The sequence below is a fragment of the Elephas maximus genome, chromosome 26 (genome assembly GCF_024166365.1).
Source record: "Elephas maximus indicus isolate mEleMax1 chromosome 26, mEleMax1 primary haplotype, whole genome shotgun sequence".
Taxonomy (NCBI): domain Eukaryota; kingdom Metazoa; phylum Chordata; class Mammalia; order Proboscidea; family Elephantidae; genus Elephas; species Elephas maximus.
The window spans coordinates 31,809,658-31,829,008 of record NC_064844.1 but is presented as its reverse complement, the minus strand read 5'-3'; positions in this window follow the sequence as shown (position 1 = coordinate 31,829,008).

The following is a 19,351-nucleotide window of genomic DNA, read 5'->3' as shown; positions in this document are numbered from 1 at the left end:
CTGTAACAATGGGCTCAAACATAGCAACAACTGTGAGGATGGCACAGGACCGGGCAGCATTTCATTCTGTTGTGCATAGGGTCAATATGAGTCAGAACCAACTTGATGGTACCTAACAACGACAATAACACAACTGGAGCTGAATCGATCCAACTCTAGCATGCCACTGGAGTCACAATGTACAAATTTTAATCTGTTTTAAAAGCACTGAGTTCCAGTTAAGAAGACTTGTATATATGAAAGATGTCAGGAATAAAAACCCTTATATTGGGCTCCTTCCAGTCAATGACTGAACATGGCAGGGACAAAGGAAGTCCACTCCTGAGAGATGGGGCACTTCTCTGAAAGGTGATTCTGACTCATGGACTCCCTATTGATCTTGTCAAACTTCCTTAGAGCTGCACCACAATCCAGGGCTCTTCCATCCCATCTTCCTTCGTCCATTCTCTCCTTCACAAAGGCCAGATCTGCACAAGATCTAAGAGTTCCCCAATCTCCCTCAGCCCCCTTCCCATTTTTCTTTGCAAGTGTTTTTCCTAATAAATATTTTAATCCTGTTTGGCATTGGCTCTCAGAGCACCAGGACTAACACATCTATTTATACTAAAATACAAAGATAAAGAGTAGTAACGGGTTTTTAAGACCAAACACAAAACTTCAAAAGCAGTTTGCACTTTTGGTGAGGTGTTTCATGCTTTAATTGCAGACCCCTGGAGTATGAAATTCATTTCCTTTGCTTACAGTACTTTAAAATGAAGTCATTGTTTTACTCAGTAGGTTCTCATCAAATGCTCATAAAATAATTCAGTACTCCTTATGACTCATTCACTTTTAAAAACAGCTTTTATAAAATATAGAATATATAAATTCCCTCTCTTCTACGAATTAATGTTCTCCCTTTGTATCTTATACAGGGAATTGATGGACTCAAAGCTTAAATTACAGGAAGATAAAGTTAAAACAACTGTCTCTGAGGTTTGGCTACAGTTTTAATTGTCAGTAAGCAGAAAATCATTTAGCATGTCTCTGTTGGGAATTGTTTTGATCAATTTAAGAGATTAGATTAACTAAATTGAAGAAACTAATTTCTCCTGTTCATGGGACTGGTTTCAAATACAAGGATATCATTGTTTAACTTCATTAATAGTAAATTCTTTTTTTCCCCCCTAGAATCTGATAAATAAAAAAAACTTCCAAACTTATGTAATTAACCACTATTCCCAATTAAGGAATGGCATCTCCCTCAGGAATATAGAGGTACTGGATCTCCATCTTGATCTTGTTTCTGCTTCTGTTGTTAGCTGTGCTCCTGGATGCATCTTTCTTCTCTGTGTGATAGATAAGGTAGGATAATTATCAGCAACCTCCAAAAATTACAATATAGTTCCAAAATTTAATAAACATTTATTTGTTTTGCCAACTCTTTTATAAACAAAATATTAGATTAAAAATTTTATGATGAAATTGAGATCACTTTTTTATTCTAATCTTTAAGAAGCATTAGTTAGTTGGTGGGAATTAAATATATACTTTCTCAGTGCTGAAGAATCGGATATACTGGCCTTTATGTACATATATATGTATATAGAGTTGTTGGTGTTAGGTGCTGTCCATTTGATTCTGAACCAACTCATAGCGACCCTACATACAACAGAACAAAACAGTTCCCCACCCTGCACCATCCTCACAATCATTACTATGTTTGAGCCTATTGTTGCAGTCACTGTGTCAATCTATCTCTTCGAAGGTCCTCCTCATTTTCAGTGGCCCTCTACCTTACCAAGCATGATGTCTGTACTTCTCCAGGGACAGGTCCCTTCTGATAACATGCCCAAAGTACATGAGATGAAGTCTCACAATCCTTGCTTCCAAGGAGCATTCTGGCTGTACCTCTTCCAATATAGACTTGTTCGTTCTTCTGGCATCCCGTGGAATATTCTTCACCAATACCATCATTCAAAGGCATCAATTCTTTTTTGGTCTTCCTTATTCACTTGTCCAGCTTTCTCATGCACATGCGGTGACTGAAACTATCATGATTTTGGTCAGGCACACCTCAATCCTCAAATAACATTTTTGCTTTTCAACGCTTTAAAGAGGTCTTTGGCAGCAGATTTGCTCAATGTAACACATCATTTTATTTCTTGACTTCTGTTTCCATGGGCATTAACTGTGAATCCAAGTAACATGAAATCCTTGACAACATTAATATTTTCTCCATTTATCATGATGTTGCTTAATAGTCCAGTTGTGAGGATTTTTGTTTTCTTTATGAAAGGAATTATCAAATCTATAATGAATTATAATAAAGTATTTGCACAATCAATGTAATATTGACAAATTTTAATGAATAGATATTCTTTAATAGTATCTCTTGATTACTTTAAAGCCACACATGTTCAAAATCCACAGCACTGCAGCACTAATTCCAATGCATACTTTCTTTTTTGACATTTAAATTCTATGCGTATAATCTGTGGGGCAGTTCTACTCTGTCCTGTGGGGTTGCTACGAGTCGGAATTGACTCGACAGCAGTGGTTTTTTTATGTATAATTTTAAATTATATCTATTATGAAATTATATATAATGTATGATAAAATTATATATAACATATTGTATATAATTATGAATATATTATATATAATAAAATTATATATTTTATGTATAATAAAATTATTTTATATAATATATTATACCAAAAAAACAAATCCGGTGCCGTCGAGTCAATTCCGGCTCATAGCGACCCTATAGGACAGAGTAGAACTGCCCCACAGAGATTCCAAGGAGCGCCTGGCAGATTTGAACTGCTGATCCTTTGGTTAGCAGCCATAGCACTCAACCACTACGCCACTAGGGTTTCCATACATGTATATATATTATAATACACATATAATTATACATTATATAGTTAAGTATATAATTTTAAATGTTAAAAAATGCTTAAATATTAATTTTAAATTATATAATATAAAATTGCATATTATGTATAATAAAATTATATATTTATATATAATATATAATAAAATCATATATTATGTATAAAAAATTATATATATTATATATGTTAGAAGCCCTGATGGCACATTGGTTAAGTGTTTGGCTGCTAACCAAAAGGTCAGCAGTTCAAATCCACCAGCAGCTCCTTGGAAACCCTATGGGGCAGTTCTACTCTTTCCTGTAGGGTCTCTATGAGTAGGAATTGACTCAAAGTCAGTGGGTTTGATTTTGGTTTGTTTATTTACATATATATACAATATATCTATATTTATATAGATTATATAATTACCTATATTATGTATTATAAAATTATGTATGTATTTTTAAATGTAGTGTTATATATCATTTTAAATTAAAAAATAAAACATGCATTGGAATTAGTGCTGTAGTGCTGTGCATTTTGAACATGTGGGACTTAAATTAACCAAGAGGTATTACTAAAGGCTATCTACTCATTAAAATTTGTTATTATTACACTAATTGTGCAAGTACTTTGTTGTAATTAATTATAGATTTGATAATTCCTTTTAATCAAGAAATTATAAATTCCAAGTATTATTACCAGTTACAGATATGTGGAAAGTTCAAATGTGGACTATTAAAGAAAAGCAGTTAAAAAGGAAAAAAAAAGGAAACTATTATTTTTAAAGTAGGATTAATGTTACTAAAGCAGCTTGAAAACTTGTGAAAAACCAAAACAAACTGCTGCTGGTTTAGGGAATTGCCACAATCCTGGAAAAACAATGGATAGGGCTCAGAGAATGATCATACATCCACAGACGAGCTATTCTGTAGACTCACTTCCAGTGTTGGCATTTTTAACTTTTCAGGAAAGACAGTACTGCTTTTAATGTTTTAACACTATCATTGTATTTTTATCAAGTAGTCATTTTCAGTTTATGTCTTAAAAGAGGGTTGTATTTTTGAGGCAATTTTAAACCACTTTTAGCATTGAAACATTTGCAAAGTACTGGACCCCTGGTGGAGTAGTGGTTAAGAGCTCTAAAGAAAACGTCTGCAGTTCGGATCCACCAGCCCTGCCTTGGAAACCCTATGGGCCAGTTTTTTCTTTTTTTATAGGATCGCTGGAAACCCTGGTAGCGTAGTGGTTAAGTGCTACGGCTGCTAACCAAGGTCGGCAGTTTGAATCCGCCAGGCGCTCCTTGGAAACTCTATGGGGGCAGTTCTACTCTGTCCTACACGGTCGCTATGAGTCAGTTCTACTCTGTCCTACACGGTCGCTGTGAGTCGGAATCTACTCGACAGCACTGGGTTTGGTTTTTTTTTTTTTGGATAGGGTCGCTGCTGACTGCAACAAGTTTGGCTTTTCGCCAAGGACTACCTGTCCAATTCTGTAATGAAAATCATTAGATAAATATAGTTAGTTTAATGGATCTTTACCGTAACGGGTCAGCTTTTTGGAATGCTTTTCTTTCACTAGATTGTATTGTTGGAAAGAATCGAAGTTAGGAAGCCAGTGCCCACCTCTTTAACACAGATTAGAGGAGAGTGGGAATTGGTTTAAAGACCTTATAAAAAAGAAAAAAAAAAAGGTCTCTTCTATCCAGAACAAAGACCAGGAATGGAAAAACTACAGTAAATCCTTATTTTATATTTCCTCATATATTAGATTTTAGTGACACTAAAATCAAGCCTCCAAGCTATAGAACAATGTAAAAGCTGAGATGTGAGTCCTGTTTGCTCCTTCAGTATTGTAATAAAGCTTTGCTTCATTCTTTAATTAGTGGAATGCCTATGGAAGGAACTATTACAAGGCCTAAATGAAGTGTAACATCAAAATCATTTTTGCTGAACTGTAGCAAAATTGTTTTGTGTAATAGGAGAAAGACAAAAACGGGTAGCAGAATTAAGGTTAAAAGATTTTAACCATGTTGTATTTTATTTCTGTGATTACTTTCTTAACCACTTTTAGCTAAATCTGCCAGTTTAGAATCTGTAATTTTGCATATATTAAAACCAGCCAAGCTGTTAAGTACACACTCAAATGTGCAGCTACTGCTCTAATATACCTCTCAATCATTTTCCATTATACCATGCAACATTAGTCGCCATTATTGCCATGTGCAGCGCTGATAAACATCTAATGCTAAAGGAGAGAATGTCGAGAATATTGCCTAATGTTTTTATCTCTACATTATGTTTCTTGTGTGGTTCTCCTTGCTTCACTTTATCTGGTTTCATTCGTTAAATTTGCACAAATTCTTACCATAAAATTATCCCCAAATGTGTACACTGTAATTAGGTTGTAATTCGGAGAAGAGGTTCTGGTGACATTTAGGAGCAAACTGAGGGGGTGATGGGATCCCACTAACCCCAGGGAACTTTAAAGAGAAAATAGAATTAATTTATTCAACTCTGGGAGCTGATTATTTTATGTATAGCTACTTAGAAAATTGACTTTCTAAGTTGTCATCCGCCTTTATCCATCTCAATCCAATACTTATATCACCTAGTGCTTTATTTTGTATCAGTTAAAATAAACTTGTTAATGGCAATTTGCTTTGTTCAAAATATTGGAGCTGCTAGATTTTAACTTAAACATTTCATTCGAAAATATCTACAAGTTTTAGCCAATTAAAACTTGGGATGGGTCAAACAGAGCACTTTATATTTAAGTTATTTAAAAAAACCAAACCTAACCTGTTGTGGAGAGTCAATTCTGACTCATAGCAGCTCTATAGGACAGAGTAGAACTGTTCCATAGAGTATAGGGTCACTACTCACATGGTAACAGGTTTGGTTTTGGGAATCTTCAGGAGCAGATTGCCAAGTTTTTCTCCCCAAAGATGCTGGGTGGATTCCAGCCATAGACCTTTTGGTTAGCAGCTGAACGCTTAACCACTGTGCCACCAGGGGACTCCTAAGTTAAAGTTTAGGGTGATAAATTTGATAAGTTAACATAAGTCAGCATAAACCTGGATGTTTAAAAATATATATCAAACCATGTATCTGCCACACAAAAGGACTTTGGAACACAAACTAACCAAAGCAAAAAGGCAGTCCCTGTTTTGAGTTTTTGGTGTGAAGTTACAGCAGAAGTCTACTCCAGGCCGGGCACTGCACAGATGCGCCTTGGCTACCTCCACCGCATCAGCTGCCTGTCTGCACAGTCCCTTAGTTAGTTTTACAGATGAAGCAGCTACCACTCATTTACACAAAGCCAGAATAAGTCTCGCCTCCTGGCATCATGATAAAGGATGGGTCCTCACTGTGAAGCCCATTGTCCCCTTCAGAGAGTGATCTTTCATTTGCATCTCTGCCCTCTGGCCTTAGGACCTATGGCATTCCAGAGAGCAGCAACCTGGGCATCAGGGCATGCAAGTCCCAGTTCTTCATCCTGTGGATGCATCACTTCAGGCTGTTGGCCTTGTCTCCCTTCTGGCCACCTTGGATCAGAGGTTAGCAGCTTCTGAGACTTCTTTTTCTCTCCTGCACCCAAGGGGAGCTGACACTAGTGCCCACCACATCATAGGCAGCCAGTCAACAGTGTTTGCCAAGGATCTTGCCATGTCAGAACCAAAAGAAGCATTAAGTTTTCAATAGCCTCATCACTGTCACCTCTGAATGTTCTTGGCAAATCAGATTGCCTGGGCACACAGGAAGGCAGTAATTTTAAAATAACCTCATTCACTTGAAAGTGGGCCAGCTATTGGAGTATCTGACCATACCCCCAATGTAGAAAATAAAATCAGGAGATTCATCCTGTGTTCTTATTTTTCAGATAAGAAACTGAAGAAAAGGACATTTGCCCAAGGCATTTCAGCTAGTCCAGAAGGGAAGGTAGGATATGAAATCTTTTCTTCAATCAAATTAACGTCTTCACCATCCCACAAATTTCTGGGTTTAGATCCATTCAGCATTTTCAGTCTTACTGGTTTCCTGAATTCCAAAATGCCCTTCCCTCTCCCATCTGCCAATCCAAATCCTACCCATCTTTAGCCCTGCTTCCTCCCTTAAGTTTTTATCAATTATAATAGCCCACTTTAACTTATTCCTTCCTAGCACCCCTATAGTGTTTAGTGTCAGGATCATAGAATTTAACCATGAGAGAATTGTCTATGCTTCTCAAGCATTGCTATACATAAAAATTACCTGAGGTCTTATTAAAATGTAAATTCTGACTCTGTCTTGGTATCACCAGAGTGGGGCCCAAGCTTCTGCATTTCTTATAAGCTCCCAAGTCTTAACAATACTCCTGGTTCCTGTAAGATGCAAGGTGCTAGTCTCGAGTACCTGTTTGTGGAGACCAGCTGTGTGCCCTTCACCTGGAATCATTTGTAAAATGCTGATTTAGGGCCTTATTCAGATCTGATGAAACAGAATATCCTGGATACAACCCCAGAAATCTGTGTTCTTCACAGAAACCTCTGATTGTTCTGAGGCACCAAAACACAAACAAACCCATTGCCGTCAAGTTGGTTCCAACACATAGTGATCATATAGGACAGAGTAGAATTGCCCTGTAGAGTTTCCAAGGAGGGCCTGGTGGATTCGAATTGCCAACCTTTTTGTTAGCAGACGTAAGTCTTAACCACTACGCCACCAGGGTTTCCTGAGGCACAGCCACTGACTAGTTCTAGCCCACATCTTGATTTTGCTGACAAGTAAACTGAGTTGCACAGGTGTCAGGAAAGGGGCAGAAAGACCACAGGCAACATGTAGAGGGGAAAAGACACTCTGCAGAGTTGACAGCTATCAGATCAACTATTTTCTTTTTTTTTTAATTTATTGTTATTGACTTAAGCTCTATGCTTAACCTTTCCAAACAGTTTTACCATGTGTGAAATGAGAACATTACTACCTACCTCACAAGATTTGTATTAGTTTGTCAGGCATAACATACATAAAATGTCTTGGCTATAGCGGGTACTGAATTTATTGGAATTGGGCCATTATTTCCTAGTTTTATGTATAATAGTTCTCTTTTAAATTAGATTACAAGTTATCTGAGAGCAAGGATTAGTGGTTTCCTTCCCTTTTTGTTCTACCCTGTCCCGAGAACAGGGCTGAGAATATAGCAAATGCTTAATAGTTGCTTAATGAAAACTTCCTCTTGTCCCTTTAATGTTCTGCCTCTCTACTTACATTAGCTAGTCTCAGTAAATTCTGCCTCTATATTCTGTGCTGAAGGCCACTGTACTTTTTTCTTGTATCCTGGACTAAAGGCCACTCAATTTAATTTAGCACTCTTATCTCCTAAGCAACTGTTCCATGTCCATAGAAGGCTGACTTAACCCTGGTTATACCATACCCAACAGGAGATTAGAATGCTGGGTCAGTTTAAAGGCTAATCTGAGATTTATATCTATTGCAGTTTGCGTTTGAGGCCAAGAATTTAATCCTGACTCAGTTTGAATTCCCAAATCAAGTTACCCTGTAACAACCTGAGCACCCTGGATTGCTCTGTCATAGAGATGACCCAGGAGTCCCCGGGTTGTGCAAATGGTTATGTGCTCAGCTGCTAACTGAAAAGTTGGGGGTTCAAGTTAAACCAGAGGTTTCTTGGAAGAAAGGCCTGGCAAACAACTTCTGAAAAATCAGCCATTGAAAAAGATGTGGTGCACAGTTCTACTCTGACACATATGGGTTTACCACCATTCAGAATCAGCTGGATGGCAACTGACTTGGCATGGCTTGGCAGAGAGACCAAATGTTAATCCAGTCATTGCCTCATCATGTTACACTGCACTTGCTTGCTTACCCCTCTCTTCTCACCACCATACTGGAAGTATTTTGAAGGCAGAGTCTGTATCTTTCACCTTTATATCACCAGTAGCACCACAATATAAGATACATAGTAGAAGGTACAATCAATATATCTTGAATAAATAAAGGAGAAGATCAGTTTCAGCCTTGGAATTGCTCTAGATGTTTATACCTTTTCTTGGCTGGAATGAGGAAAATTGTTTGATGTTTATTCAAAAGTATTTGCCAGGGAGGCGGAACCAAGATGGCAGAATAGGCAGACGCTTCCGGCAAACCCTCTTTATAACAAAAACCAAAAAAAAAAAAAAGTGAAACAAGTATATTTGTGACAAGCTGGTAGCCTGAGCTTCAAAGGCAAGCTTAGAAAATGAACTGAGGGGAAGGGGAGGAAAAGACCGTTCAGAAGCAGAGAGGAGTTACGGGACCTAAATTGCGGGGTGGCCTCAGGCACCATTCCCAGAGCATCGGTGGCAGCAGCGGGGTGGTAGGAGCGTTCAGCCGGTTTCCTCAGAGAGAAGTAGCCAGCCACACAAACCACTCATGCCTCCAGAACCTAAGGAGAATGACACTCTCAGCAAAGGCTAAGTACTTGCATATATTCTAACATGCACCCCCACCTACAAACCGGCTTTAGCAGCTGAATTCCCTGGGGCTGAGATAGGCACTGTTGAGCACCTACAGCCATCCTCCCGGCCTTGGGAAGGTAAAAATTTGCATTTGGGGGAAAAGATAATTTGTTAGCTCCATTAACCGGAAAAGCACAGGACAGAAGCAGCTTCTGTCCAGGCATAAATGGCCTGTGGACTTTGACCACCTTTCCCTTCTGCATGGACCTATGTGGGCCTATTTTGGGGGAATAGCTCCTTGTTGGCAGACTCCAACCATTTCATCTGCGTAGTGGAGAGGTGTGTGTTTGACGTTTGACAATTCTTTGCCTATTAAACAAAGTCCCCAACTACCCACATCAGGGACCTAAGGACTGGTAGCTCCACTCAGGTCACCCAGACACTCGCAACAGGGGTCCAAAGATAACTGGCACCTCCCAGTCCTTACAATCAAAAACTCTGGATGCCCATGGTCTGTCTGCAGAACCCACCCACCTGCATACTGTAGGGAACAGGGACATGCTTTCCTCAGAGACATTTGGGGGTCAGTTCCAGCACCCTGCCTTGTTCAGAGCATGAACCCCTGGGGCAATCAGATACCAGTATATGCGCCAATCACGTCTGCCCCTCTAAGGCTGTAGGACAGAGCCTGTACCACATACTTGATGATCAGCTACCTGGAAACCTGAGCTGAATTCATACAAGAAAACTGAGTGGACTCCTAGACTGATATACCCGATAACAGCACTAGCCAGCTGGGGATAGGACACCAGAGCTCCAAAGGAGAAAATAATCAAGCTAGCTCACTCAAGCAATCCATAGGGGTATACCAAAATAAAACAAAGCAAGCAGCTATGACACAGTAAGCAAGCATAAACTAATACAATAACTTACAGATGGCTCGGAGACAACAGTCAATATCAAGTCACATAAAGAAACAGACCATGATCACCTCAACAGGCTCTCAAAACAAAAAATCTAGGGATCTTCTAGATGAAAGTGCATCCCTGGAATTACCAGATGCAGAGTGCAAAAGTTTAATACACAGAACCCTTCAAGACGTCAAGAAGGAAAAGAGACAATATGCCAAACAAGCTAAGGAACACACAGATAAAGCAATTGAAGAAGTTAGAAAGATTATTCAGGAGCATAATGAAAAGTTTAATAAGCTGGAAAAATCCATAGACAGACAGCAATCAGAAATTCAGAAGATTAACAATAAAATTACAGAAGTAGACAACTCAATAGAAAGTCAGAGCAGCAGAATTGAGCAAGTAGAAGCCAGAATTCCTGAGCTCAAAGACAAATCACTTGGCACTAATATATTTGAAGAAAAATCAGATAAAAGAATGAAAAAATGAAGAAACTTTAAGAATCATGTGGGACTCTATCAAGGAAAATAACCTAGGAGTGATTAGAGTACCAGAACAGGGAGGGATAACAGAAAATACAGAGAGAATTGTTGAAGATTTGTTGGCAGAAAATTTCCCTGTTACTGTGAAAGATAAGAAGATATCTATCCAAGATGCTCATTGAACTCCAGATAAGGTAGATTTTAAAAGGAAGTCACCAAGACATATTGTAATCAAACTCACCAAAACCAAGGATAAAGAGAGAATTTTAAAAGCAGCTAGGGATAAACGAGAAGTTACCTACAAAGGAGAGTCAATATGAATAAGCTTGGACTACTCGGCAGAAACCATGCAGGCAAGAAGGCAATGGGATGAATTATATAAAGCATTGAAGGAAAATAAATTTGCCAGCCAAGAATCATATATCCAGCAAAACCATCTCTCAAATATGGAGGTGAAATTAGGACATTTCCAGATAAACAGAAGTATAGGGAATTCATAAAAACCAATCCAAAACTACAAGAAATGCTACAGGGAGTTCTTTGGTTAGAAAATCAATAATATCAGGTATCAACCCAAGACTAGAACACTGGGCAGAGAAACCAGAAGTCAGCCCAGACAGGGAAATCCAAAAGAACAAAGCAAGATCATTAAAAAAAAAAAAGCTGAAAACAGGGTAACAGCAATATTATTATATAAAAAAAGACAACATTAGAATAATAAAGGGGGACTGAGAAATGTAATCATACACCTTCAATATGGAGAGGAAGATATGGTGATACAAAGAAATAAAAGTTAGCCTTAAATTTAGAAAAATAGATTAATAATAAGGTAACCAGAAAGGAGACAAACTATCCTACTTATCAAAATAATATACAATAAAAAAATAGAGACTCAGCAGAAACAAAATCAATAACAACAAATATGAGAAAAGGACAATATATAGAGATAATCTATTCAGCACATAAAATTAAGTGGGAAAAAAACTGTCAGTAACACACACAAAAAAGACATCAAAATGATAGCACTAAATTCATAAATATCCATAATTACCCTGAATGTAAAGGGACTAAATGCACCAATAAAGAGACAGAGAGTCACAGACTGGATAAAGAAACAAGATCTGTCTATATGCTGCCTACAAGAGACACACCTTAGACTTAGAGATACAAACAAACTAAAACTCAAAGGATGGAAAAAAATATATCAAGCAAACAACAATCAAAAAAGAGCAGGAGTAGCAATATTAATTTCTGTCAAAATAGACTCTAAAGTTAAATCCATCAAAAAGGATAAGGAAGGACATTATATAATGATTAAAGGGACAATACACCAAGAAGATATAACCAAATAAAAAAATTTTTTTTTTTTTATGCACCCAGTGACAGGGCTGCAAGATACATAAAACAAACTCTATCAGCATTGAAAAGTCAGATAGACAGCTCCAAAATAATAGTAGGAGACATGAATACACCACTTTCGGTGAAGGACAGGACATCCAGAGAGCAGCTCAATAAAGACATGGAAGATCTAAATGCCACGATCAACCAACATAACCTGATAGATATACACAGAACACTCCACCCAATGGCAACCAAGTATACTTCCTTTTCTAGTGCACATGGAACATTCTCTAGAATAGACCACATATTAAGTTATAAAGCAAGCCTTAGCAGAATCCGAAACATTGAAATATTACAAAGCATCTTCACTGACCATAAGGCCATAAAAGTAGAAATCAATAACAGAAAAAGCAGGGAAAAGAAATCAAACACTTGGAAAATGAACAATACCCTGCTCAAAAAAGACTGCATTATAGAAGACATAGAGGATGGAATAAAGAAATTCACAAAATCCAATGAGAGTGAAAACACTTCCTATCAGAACCTATGAAACACAGTAAAAGCAGTGGTCAGAGGCCAATTTATTTCAATAAATTCACACATCCAAAAAGACGAAAGGGTCAAAATCAAAGAATTATCCCTACAAATTGAACAAATAGAAAGAGAGCAACAAAAGGAACCCTCAGGCACCAGAAGAAAACAACTAATGAAAATTAGAGCAGAACTAAATGAAATAGAAAACAGAAAAACAATTGAAAGAATTAACAAGACCAAAGCTGGTTCTCTGAAAAAATCAACAAAATTGATAAACCATTGGCCAAATTGACAAAAGAAAAACAGGAGAGGAAGCAATAACCCGAATAAGAAATGAGATGGGTAATATTACAACAGACCCAACTGAAATTAAAAGAAACATATCAGATTACTATGAAAAATTGCACTCTAACAAATCTGAAAACCTAGAAGAAATGGATGATTTCTTAGGAACAGATTACCTACCTAAACTAACACAGAGTAGAACAACTAAATAGACCCATAACAAAAGAAGAGATTGAAAAGGTAATCAAAAAACTCCCAACAAAAAAAAAGCCCTGGACCGGACGGCTTCACTGCAGAGTTCTACCAAACTTTCAGAGAAGAGTTAACACCAGTACTACTAAAGGCATTTCAGAGCATAGAAAAGGAAAGAATAAATACTCCCAAACTCATTCTATGAAGCCAGCATATCCTTGATACCAAAACCAGGTAAAGACACCACAAAAAAAGAAAATTACAGATCTACATCCCTCATGAACATAGATGCAAAAATCCTCAACAAAATTCTAGCCAATAGAATTCAACAGCATATCAAAAAAATAATTCCCCGTGACCAAGTGGGATTCATACCAGGTATACAGGGATGGTTCAATATTAGAAAAACAATTAATGTAATTCACACATAAATAAAACAAAAGACAAAAATTACATGATTTTATCAATTGATGCAGAAAAGCCATTTGACAAAGTTCTACACCCATTCATGATAAAAACTCTCAGCGAAATAGGAACAGAAGGAAAATTTCTCTACATAATAAAGGGCAATTTATACAAAGCGAACAGTCAACATCACCCTACGTGGAGAGATCCTGATAGCATTCCCCTTGAGATCAGGAAATAGACAAGGATGCCCTCTATCACCGCTCTTTTTCAACATGGTGCTAAAGGTCCTAGCCGGAGCAATCAGGCTTGATAAAGAAAAAAAAGGGCATCCAGACTGGCAAGGAAGAAGGAAAATTATCTCTATTTGCAAACGACGTGATCTTATACACAGAAAACCCTAAGGAATCCTCAAGAAAACTACTGAAACTAATAGAAGAGTTCAGCAGAGTATTGGGATACAAGATAAACATACAAAAATCAGTTGGATTCCTCTACACCAACAAAAAGAACATCGAAGAAAAAAGAAGAGGAAGTCACCAAATCAATACCATTTATAGTAGCACCGAAGAAGATAAAATACTTAGGAATAAATCTTACCAGAGATGTAAAAGACTTATACAAAGAAAACTACAGTACTCTTCTGCAAGAAACCAAAAGAGACTTACATAAATGGAAGAATGTACCTTGCTCATGGATAGGAAGACTTAACATTATAAAAATGTCTATTCTACCAAAAGCGATCTATACATTTAATGCAATTCCGATCCAAATCCCAACGACATTCTTTAATGAGATGGAGAAACAAATCACAAGCTTTATATGGAAGGGAAAGAGGCCCCGGATAAACAAGCCTTTACTGAAAAAGAAGTAAAAAGTGGGAGGCCTTACTCTACCTGATTTTAGAACCTATTATAGCGCCACAGTAGTCAAAACAGCCTGGTGCTGGTACAACAGATACATAGACCAATGGAACAGAATTGAGAATCCAGACATAAATCCATCCACATATGAACAGTTGATATTTGACAAAGGCCTCGAAACAGTGAAATGGGGAAAAGACAGTCTTTTTAACAAATGGTGCTGGCATAACTGGATATCCATCTGCAAAAAAATGAAACAAGACCCATACCTCTCTCCATGCACAAAAATGAGCTCAATATGGATCAAAGACCTAAATATAAAATCCAAAATGATAAAGTTCATGGAAGAAAAAATAGGAGCAAGGTTACAAGCCCTAATACATGGCATAAAGAGTATACAAAACATTACTAACAATGCAGAAGAAAAACTATATAACTGGGAGCTCCTAAAAATCAAACACCTATGCTCATCCAAAGACTTCACCAAAAGAGTAAAAGGACTACCTACAGACTGGGAAAAAGTTTTTAGCTATGACATTTCTGTATCAGTGCCTGATCTCTAAAACCTACGTGATACTGCAAAAACTCAACTGCAAAAAGACAAACAGCCCAATTAAAAATGGGTAGAAGATATGAATAGACACTTCACTAAAGAAGACATTTGGGTAGCTAACAGATTTATGAGGAAAGGTTCACAATCATTAGCCATTAGAGAAATGCAGATCAAAACTACAATGAGATTTCATCTCACTCCAACAAGGCTGACATTAATCCAAAAAACTCAAATAATAAATGTTGGAGAAGCCATGGAGAGATTGGAACATGTATACACTGCTGATGGGAATGTAAAATGGTACAACCACTTTGGAAATTGATTTGGCTCTTTCTTAAAAAGCTAGAAATAGAACTACGGTACGATCCAGCTATCCCACTCCTTGGAATATCTCCTACAGAAATAAGAGCCTTTACATGAACAGATATATGCACACCCATGTTTATTGTAGCACTGTTTACAATAGCAAAAAGATGGAAGCAACCAAGGTGCCCATCAGTGGATGAATGGATAAATAAATTATGGTATATTCCCACAATGGAATACTATGCATCGATAAAGAACAGTGATGAATCTGCGAAACATTTCATAACACAGAGGAACCTGGAAGGCATTATGCTGAGTGAAATTAGTCATTTGCAAAAGGATGAATATTGTATGAGACCACTATTATAATAACTCAAGAAATAGTTTAAACATCCCACCCCCGCAGCCATCGAGTCGATTCTGACAAATATTCTTTGATGGTTACGAAAGAGGGAGGGTGGGAGAGGGGTATTCACTAATTAGATAGTAGATAAAAACTAATTTAGGTGATGGGAAAGACAACACACAGTACAGGGGAGGTCCACACAACTAGACGAAACCAAAAGCAAATAATTTTCCTGAATAAACTGAATGCTTCGAAGACCAGTGTAGCAGGTGTGGGGTTTGGAGACCATGGTTTCAGGGGACATCTAAATCAATTGGCATAATAAAATCTATTAAGAAAACATTCTGCATCCCACCTTGGAGAGAGGCATCTGGGGTCTTAAACGCTAGCAAGCGGCCATCTAAGGTGTATCAATTAGTCTCAACTCATCTGGATAAAGGAGAATGAAGAACACCAAGGACACAAGGTAATTACGAGCTCAAGAGACAGAAACGGCCATGTAAATCAGAGACTACATCAGCCTGAGGCCAGAAGAGCTAGATGGTGCCCGGCTACAACCGATGACTGCCCTGACAGGGAACACAACAGAGAACCCCTGAGGGAGCAGGAGAGCAGTGGGTTGAAGACCCCAAATTCTCATAAGAAGAGCAGACTTAATGGTCTGAGAGTAGAAGGACCCTCGTCGTCATGGTCCCTAGACCTTCTGTTTTCCCAGGACAGGAATCATTCCCAAGCCAACTCTTCAGACAGGGATTGGACTGGACGATGGGTTGCAGAGGGATGCTGGTGAGGGGTGAGCTTCTTGGATCAGGTGGACACTTGAGACTATGTTGACATCTCCTTCCTTGAGGGGAGATGAGAGAGTAGAGGGCATTAGAAACTGGCGAAATAGACACAAAAAGATAGAGTGGAGGGAGGGAGCGGGCTGTTTCACTAGGGGGAGAGCAATCAGGAGTTCGTAGCAAGGTGTATATAAGTTTTTGTGTGAGATACTGAGTTGACTTGATTTGTAAACTTTCACTTAAAGCACAAAAAAATTTTAAAAAGTATTTGCCATTCTTTTAGAATACCCTCTAATCTGTGCTTCTCAAACCTTCTCAAAGTATTTTTGTAATTCCCTGGACATGGGTAATGATTATTTTTGTGGGGAGGAGTATGTAGCTTGGTGAAGATATGAGTATGAAAATAGGGAGACTGGTGAAAACTTCTGAGCAGTTGGAGTCCCAAAGTGGTGAACTATTCTATGCACTAGAATGGGAGAAATACTTTGTCTAATTCATGATGTATTCCAGGACCTAGAGCAGTCATTGCTGTTTTTGTTGTGGTTAGGCTCCCTCAAGTCAGTTCTGAATCACAGAGACCCTATGTACAACAGACCAAAACATTGACCGGTCTTGTGCCATCCTCACAATTCTTGCTATATTTGAGCCCAGCATTGCAGCCACTGTATCAATCCATCTCACTGAGGGACTTCCTCCCTTCACTGACTGTCTTCTTTACCAAGCATGATGTCCTTCTTCAGGGATTGCTCGTTCCCTCTGGTAACATGTTCAAAGTAAGTGAAATGAAGTATCACCATCCTTGCTTCTAAGGATCATTCTGACTGTACTTCTTCCAAGAGAAATTTGTTCATTCTTCTGGCAGTCCATGGTGTATGTAGTATTCTTCACAAGAACTGTCATTCAAAGGCATTAATTTTTCTTCCCTCTTCGTTACACATTGTCCAGCTTTTGCATGGATTTAAGGCAATTGAAAATACCATTGCTTGAGCCAGATGTGCCTTAGTCCCAAGGTGAAGTTTTTTTTTGCTTTTTAACACTTTAAAGAGGTCTTTTGCAACAGTTTTTTTTTTTTTTTTTTTTTTTTTTTGCAGCAGGCTTGTCCAATGCAATACGTCATTTGATTTTTTTTTCTTGTTAATGATAATTTTTAATTGTGCTTTAGATGAAGGCTTACAGAACAAATTAGTTTCTCGTTAAACAATTGATATACATGTTGTTTTTTATGGTTGCCAACCCCACGATGTGTCAACATTATCCCTTTCTCGGCCTCGGGTTCCCCATTTCCATTCGTCCAGATTTCCTGCCCCCTCCTGTGCTCTCATCCTTGCCCCTGGACTGGTGTGCCCATTTAGTCTCGTATACGTGGTTGAGCTACTTTTATTATTATTTGGTTTAAGGGTTTGTCTAATCTTTGGCTGAAGGTGAACATCAGGAGTGACTTCAGTACTGAGTTAAAAGGGTGAATAGGGGCCACACAATTAGGGTTTCTCCAGTCTCTGTCAGATCAGTAAGTCTGTTTTTTTTTGTGTGTGTGTGAGTTAGAATTTTGTTCTACATATTTGTCCAGCTCTGTCTGGGACCCACTATTATGATCACTGTCAGAGCAGTCGGTAGTGGTAGCCAGGCACCATCTGGTTGTTTTGGACTCAGTCTGGTGGAGGCTGTGGTAGTTGTGGACCATTATAGTCCTTTGGACTACTTTTTCCTTTGTGTCTTTGGTTTTCTTCATCCTCCTTGCTCCAGACTGGGTGCGACCAGTGGAGTATCTTAGATGGCAGCTAACAAGCTTTTTAAGCTTTTAAGACTGCAGACACTACTCACCAAAGTAGGATGTAGAATATTTTCTTTATAAATTATGTCATGTCTGTTGAGCTAGATGTCCTCCAAGACCATGGTCCCTACAGCCCTCAACCCAAGAATTCGGTCCCTTGGGGAGTTTAGATGTGTCTATGAGGCTTCCATGACCTTGCCTTTGTCAAGTTGTGTTGACTTTCCCAGTATTCTGTACTGTCTTAACCTTCACCAGAGTTATCACTTATCTATTGTCTAGTTAGTGTTTTTCCCTTCCCAACCTTCCCCTCCCTCCCTGTCACCCTCGAGTCGATTCTGACTAATAGCAACGCTATAGTTCCATCAAAGATTTTTTCTTTTTGTGTGTAAACTTTTTCATGAGTTTTTATAATAGTTGTCTCATACAATATTTGTCCTTTTGTGATTGACTTATTTCACTCAGCATTATGCCCTCCAGATTCATACCTTGTTGTGAGATGTTTCACAGATTCATCATTGTTCTTTATTGTTGTGAAATATTCAATTGTGTGTATGTGCCATAGTTTATCCATTTATCTGTTGATGGGCACTTAGGTTGTCTCCATCTTTTTTGCTACTGTGAATAATGCTGCAGTGACCATGGGTGTGGGTATGTCTATTTGTGTGACAGCTCTTTGTTCTCTAAGATATATTCCTTGGAGTGGGATTGCTGGATCTTATAATATTTCTATTTCTACCTTTTTATGGATGCACCATATCATTTTCCAAAATGGTCGTACCATTTCACACTCTCTCCAGGACTGCATAAGAGTTCAGATCTCCTCGCAGCCTCTCCAACATCTGTTATTTTCTTTTTTTTTTTTTTTTCATTCGTGCCAGTAATATTGGGGTGAGATGGAATCTTGTTGTAGTTTTGATTTGCTTTTCTCTAATGACTTGGGATTGTGAGCATTTCCTCCTGTGTCTATTCGTGGTCTGAATGTCTTCTTTGGTGAATTGTGTGTTCATATCCTTTGCCTATTTTTTTAAATTGGATTATTTGTCTTTTTTGTAGGATTTGCCTGTAGATTTTAGAGATTAGACCTTTGTCAGATATGTCATAGCCAAAAATGTTATCTCAGACTGTAGGTTCTCTTTTTAGTCTTTTGGTGAAGTTTTTGATGAGCATAAGTGTTTAATTTTGAGAAGATCCCAGTTATCTAGCTTATCTTCTGGCTTTTGCATATTGTTAGTTATAGTTTGTATCTTTTATGGTGGATTTTGTTTAAAGTCTATTTCATCTGAGATTAT